The sequence below is a fragment of the Octopus bimaculoides genome, chromosome 13, assembly GCF_046866305.1.
Source record: "Octopus bimaculoides isolate indiv1 chromosome 13, ASM4686630v1, whole genome shotgun sequence".
NCBI classification, from domain to species: domain Eukaryota; kingdom Metazoa; phylum Mollusca; class Cephalopoda; order Octopoda; family Octopodidae; genus Octopus; species Octopus bimaculoides.
Window position 1 is genome coordinate 20,322,007 of NC_142940.1, and position 6,986 is coordinate 20,328,992.

At 33.3% G+C, this 6,986-nt stretch overlaps 1 protein-coding gene across 1 annotated transcript in view; it reads left to right on the plus strand.

The window, feature by feature from the left end:
- Window positions 1-4,082: 4,082 nt before the first annotated feature.
- Window positions 4,083-6,986, plus strand: part of LOC106871912 (protocadherin-11 X-linked) — a 32,748-nt gene continuing 29,844 nt past the window's right edge. Inside the window, exon 1 of the mRNA XM_014918672.3 lies at window positions 4,083-4,438. The gene's annotated coding sequence lies outside the window, so the exon portion shown is untranslated. The remainder of the gene's footprint in view (window positions 4,439-6,986) is intronic.

Below are 6,986 nucleotides of genomic sequence, written 5' to 3' on the forward strand. Positions count from 1 at the left end.
GTGGTGGTGGTGGTGGTGGTGGTGGTGGTGGTGGTGATGATGTTGATGATGATGATGATGATGGTGATGATGATGATCTGCTTAATAAGAGCACCTGGTGAGTAATGTACAGAGTTTCAGGTCAAAGATTTTGCAAGAAATTGTTGTCATTAAGTTAATGTTATTTTTTCTTCATGGTATAATTATCCACAATTAGATATTTTTATGCTTATTAAATATGTAAACTCTAACTTATCTGTAATAAGCCTACTTCACTGAAAAACCATCACACAACAATTCTTGCAAAGCTGAAAATGTTTCCATAAAAATTTGAAACTTAATTACCTTTTAGTCTAATGTAGTCAAACTAAGATTTAACTTTATTTCAAATCTAATGAAAATTTTCATGGTTAAGAAGCTCATTTTACAACCACAGTGTTTCAGTTTCAATCTCACTGCTCAGCACCTTTGGTGAGTCTTCTGCTATAAGTTCCAGACCAACCACTGACTTGTGAGTGAATTTGGCAGATGAAAACAGTGTGTAAGTCACCACGAGTGTGTGTGTGTGTGTGTGTGCAAACGTGTCTGTGTGTGTGCAAACGTGTCTGTGTGTTGTGTGTGCATGTGTGTGCATCTTTGTATCTGTGTTTACTCATAACACTTCTTGGCAAGTGTCTTTTTACTATGAGTTCCAGACTAATCAATGCCATGTGAGTGAATCTGGCAGATAAAAACTGTGTATAAACCTGTTATATGTATGTGACCATGAGAGAGAAAGAGAGAGGGAGAGAGAGAGAGAGAGAGAGAGAGAGAGAGAGAGAGAGAGTGTGTGCACGTGCGCCTTTGTGTCTGTGTTTGCTCCTAGCACTGCTTGACAATCAGCGTTGGTTTGCTTATTTGGAAAAAGAGACCGATAGAATAACACTTAAAACGAAAATAAGTCAATTTGTTTGACAAAAAACCTTTCAAGGCTGTAGTCCAATGACTGAAACATGAAAAAAGAAGATGAAAGAATAAACTTCACAAGAAAAATTTTTGTGCCATGGTTTTTAATGAAGCCAGTTTATTAAAGATAAGATAGTGTTTAAACATTTAATATAGTAAGCATTACAAACTTTATTAGAGATTGTTATACAATGAGTAAACTACACCATTAACTCAATGGCTAATATCATTTTAATCATTTTAGCAGACAGAAGAGACAAATCCATGCATGTTTCAGTTTTGTTGAACCACCTCAGCAAAGCATATGTTTCACTGTAGTTGACAAAGAAATGAAAAGGCAATTACTCAGAAGATATACATTACGACATTGTATATACTTAAGCATGAAAAATTTGTAGATTTAAAAAGACAAATGACTTAAGAAGACAGATTACTCAGAGACACCATCTGCACAAGAAACAATACTTAGTTCACCAAAGCTGAAGTGTTTTGAGTAGGATCCTCGTAATTTCAGTTGATAATCTATTGTTCTGAAGCAAATAAGCACTACTTGAATTAGAGGTTTATAATCCCTCCTGTCTTATACCTTATAAAATGTGAACAAAATATTATAAGGGTAAAGTAATGATTAAAGCCTAATTATTAGTGAAATTAAAAGTCAAGTTCATTGAAAGAAGTGTTTCTAAAGATGCTTCCTGTTGATACAAGTATATCATCTTTTTCCTGTTTAGAGTTTCATTGAATGACAGGATTGGCAAAATACATTTAAATTCAGTAATTGTTATTCTTGAAGGTAGTTAGAAAACATATTATAAAGAAACATGGACAAACAAAAATCTGATATTGAAATTTAGCTTTGCTCGAGTACCAGGACCTAGGATGAAATGATTGCATATAAATTATAAATTTATGTATTGTTTTCCTCAATGCCTTTAGTGAGAAAGGAAGGCAGTGCTTATGACCACCTACAGGGTCTCCCTGAGTGATGGGGGTTGGGTGGGAGAAGAGAGAAAGACAAGTATTCTCAAGCTAATAACTTTTTCCTGAATGCTTGCAACGAAGTGGATTCTGCTAAATGCAACCATAGGGCCTGGTTGTGATGCTAAATCAAGCAATGAATTAAGTCTAATGCATACAAGCATATATTCATGCCTATATGCATGCATACATACATGAATACATACACATATACATGCATGCATGCATACATACATACATACATGCATTGCCTTGAAGGGTTTTTACCAGCTCTGGTTAAACTGTTCAACCCATGGACATTAAATGATGATGATGATGATGATATATGCATGTATGTATATTTATGTGTGCGTTTTTGCTTTTATATTTGTCTCCAGACATCACTTAGTAACTGGTGTTGGTTTGTTTACATCCCCCATAACATAGAAGTGTGATAGAATAACTATCATGGCTTGAAAAAGAAAATGTTTTGAAAATTTATGGCAGTGCTGAAGCATGGCCCCCACTTCAGTGACTGAAACATTTAAAGAATATATAGATACACACACACATGTATGAAGGGGTATTGAAAGGTTCCTGGTTTTAATGGTATTGCAAAAGGCCTGACCTTCCAAGTTCTTTTACACTGAAGAACCTCTGCAATAACTGCATGGATCTGAGAAGGGAACATGTTGTATATAAACATAATTAACTGATCGTTCTGTATTTCCTTTTACCCAAAGCCAGGAACCTGTCAGCACCCCTTCCAGTGCTATATTGACATTATCTCACATATACAGATTCAATAAAAAGAAATTTATAGAATATATATACCACTCCCATATACGTACATTGACACACATATGTAAAGCATAAATAAACACAGGCACATTATGGTGAGCCAGCCTAAACACTTAGATACAGATTGTGAATGTGTGTGTGCGTGACTGCTCGTTTGCATGTCTGTTGTTGGTGTGTATGTATATAAGTTAACTATATATTGGATCATCCCATAAGTAATGCAGTTTTTTAATACTTTTATTTTTCCAAATTAGATGAGCAAAGTTCATTTTTAATCTAAATTATATTTTCCTTCATTTTTTACAATGCTCTTCCATCTATTTGATAGACTTGCAAGGCCTCCCTTCCAAAATTCACTTGTCCGTGATGAAAAATACTCCTCCAGTACTGTTCTTATCTCATCTACAGAATTCATTTTTTCCATCTAGATGCTTTTGAAGACTGCAGAATAAATGATAATCAGATGGGATAATGTTGATTTTAACAGTTATTTTTTCAAAGTTATAATGGAAGTGACAAAAGAGCATATTCTGCATATTTTGCTTTATGAGTTCAATAAAGGCAACAACACAACGGAAAGTTCAAGGAATATTATCATCCCCACCAACACAATACATACAAACATACACATGCACACATACACAGACGCACACATACATATGACCAAACACATACACACACACGACCAAACACATACACACACATTCGCACACAGAGCACCCAGACAAATACAAATCGCACACATACACATGCACACATATACACGCACCACCCTGGTAAATATAAAAAACACACACACACAGACCCATACACACTCCACACTGAACTCAGACCACTCAAAAAAAAAAACTCCACACACAAATATAAGTACATATATATACACACATACATAGAAACGTGCGCGCGCACACACACACACACACACACACACACACACGCGCACGCACACACACACACCATCTTTATCATTGTCAAAGATTCTATTTCTTAACATTTTCTTACCATTATCAAAGACTGTGTAACTGTATTTTAATACAATTATGATAACCATTTTTTAACACCACAAAGGCTACACAAAGCCTTACATTTTTCCTTTTGAAAATCTTTTTTTAAAAAATGAAACTGGTCAAGTCAATAAACATCTTTAAAAGACCTTTCCATTTTGAAACCCTCTTTCCTATATATATGCATACACACACACACACACACACACACACACACACACACACACACACACATATATATAAGAGCTAAAATACTCTAATGCTGTAGTTAACACATGAATGAAAATATATACACTACTAGGGTCCTGGATCATCACACATAATCACATGCTTGTCCCTCCCCCACACACACTAATATATATATATATATATATATATGCATACACAGAATTATGCAATCACCACGTGTAGGTACATTACAGGGAAATCACAACAAATATATAAATAGACGGACAAATGAGCAATAAAGATTAGTCACATGTTAATTTCATAAGTTTTGATTTGCTAAGTGGTAATAAGTGTGGGGGATCAAAATTGAAAGAAAGGAACAAAGTGAAACTGTTGAATCTATATAAATAATACTTTCCTGGGATGGGAATGATAACAATAAATTGTTTTGTTTTATAAAAGTCATGTAAGCTTGTGTCGTCACAAATTTAGGAATCATTTTGAAACTGACTGTCAAGCCTCCTGTGTGTGGCTGATAAGTGACTCCTAAAGGAAACAAGGAATAGAAAAGAAGAAATTATTAGGTAAGATTACTTTCTAAATCTATTAATTTTCTGAAAAAAAAAAAAAAAATGAATTTGCAGAAAAATTGTTTGATGTTAGGGTTAACTGATTTAAAATCTTAGGATATGGCTTGGTTGTGAGAGTTATGATATGTCTTAGTGATCAAGGCATTCACTTATGGACAGTGAAATGAAATCTGTTGCTTGCATTCCTGTTTGTGTTTCTGGTTAGAATTACACTATATACAAAATTATTTCAGTTCACTTAGCTGTTGAATACATGTATCAAACTATTTGTGAGTGTTAACTAGTAATAAACTGGTATAATATCTAGGGATAAATTGACTTTGTATCTGCTTTTAGTTTGGAATTAACACACACACACACATATGTACAAGGGACATTTTTCAGTTTCTGTCTACTAAATCCACTCATAAAGCTTTGCTTGGCCCTAGGTTATAGTAGAAAACACCTGCCCAAGGGATCATGCAGTGGAAGTGAACCTGGAACCATGTGGTTGGGAAGCAAACTTCTTACCACACAGCCACAGGTGTGGCTGTGTGACAAGAAGTTTAGCAGAAATAAATTTAAGTAAACAAAATAAAACTAAAACTAATTAACACATAAATAAAAACATACACTAACAAATTTTCTAATGCTGTAGTTAATGTACATGAAGGGAAACAAATATACTAACAGGGACCTGAATCATCTGAAAAATGTTGATCAAGAATTCTTAATACTAACATCAGTTTCAGCATTTTTCAGACAATTCCGGTCCCTGTTAGTATATTTGTTTCCCTTCATGTGCATTAACTACAGCATTAGAAAATTTTAGCTCTTATTTCTAGCAACAGAGGTGTTTCTTAACACCCTAGTCACACTTAGTGACAATTATAATTCTCCTTTTTGGTGAAACACTGCATCCTGTTATTAATATTAATTTTATGTATATACTTTAACGAATTGCTAAATCATCCATTAATTTGGATGACAAAACATAAATACTTATAGAGAAGCAAGTAGAAAGAAAACCAAATATTAATTGGGATTAATTGATGAGGCAACGGAAATTGCCAAAATTGACATTAGGATTAAGAATTCTCGGTTGGTATTTTTCAGATGATTCAGGATACTAGTAGTGTATATATTTTCATTCATGTGTGTTAACTACAGCATTAGAGTATTTTAGCTCTTATTTCTAGCAATGTAGGTGTTTCTTAACACCCTAGTCACATTTAGAGACAATTATAATTCTCCTTTTTGGTGAAACCTTGTAACCTGGTGTTTATATATTATATTATGTTATATTATATTATATTATATTATATCATATATATATAATATAATATATATAATATATATATATATATATATATATATATATATATATATATTATTAAATATATACTTTTATAAAACAAAATTTTACAAAATATATATAGTATCTATTAACAGTCTTAGCAAAAAGCTCACAGGTGAGTTTTTGTATATGTATATATATATGTCTCTTAAAAGATAGAGCTCAAAATCAATGCATTGAAGATACTTTATTGCAGCAACAATTATAATAACAGAAACAACCACAATATTGTGGTTGTTTCTGTTATTATAATTGTTGCTGCAATAAAGTATCTTCAATGCATTGATTTTGAGCTCTATCTTTTAAGAGACATATATATATATATATATATATATATATATATATATATGCGGAATCCTTTGTGTCCTGTTTTAATTTTACGTTTTTAATTTATATATATGTGAGAAAGTTGGTATGTGAAAGCACGTGGTTGGATGTATAAAAGATAAACAAGAGTGAAAAACCTACAGAAGGCTTGTGTTACATGGTTAAAGTATATATTTAAATTGTTATGTCAGAAAAATGTTATAAAATTTTGGGTATAGAAACATTGTATTTGGAGAAATAACTGGTTTCGTGTTGTCTTTTCAAATTTCTCTACCTGTATCATAACATGTCTTCGTTCCATTTATACACTCTTTTATATATATATATATATATATATATATATATATATATATATATATATATATATATATATATATATCAACTGCTACAAAGGTAAAGGTGACGCTTTAGATACAAATAATTACAGAGGCATCAAGCTGTTAGATCAGGTTATGAAAGTTACAGAAAGGGTCATAGCCCAACTAATTAGGGAGCGAATCAATTTAGATGAGATGCAGTTTGGGTTCGTGCCAGGTAAAAGCACTACTGATGCCTTATTTCTAGTGAGACAGTTGCAGGAGAAATACCTAGCTAAGGATAAACCTCTGTACCTGGCTTTTGTTGACATGGAGAAAGCCTTTGACAGGGTCCCCCGATCCCTTATCTGGTGGTCAATGAGGAAACTTGGGATAGAAGAATGGTTAGTGAGAGCTGTGCGAGCCATGTACAGAGATGCTGCCAGTAAGGTGAGGGTTGGAAATGAGTACAGCAATGAATTCCGAGTAGAGGTAGGGGTCCACCAAGGTTCCGTCCTCAGCCCCCTCTTATTTATCATAGTCCTCCAGGCAATCACAGAGGAGTTCAAGACAGGTTGCCCCT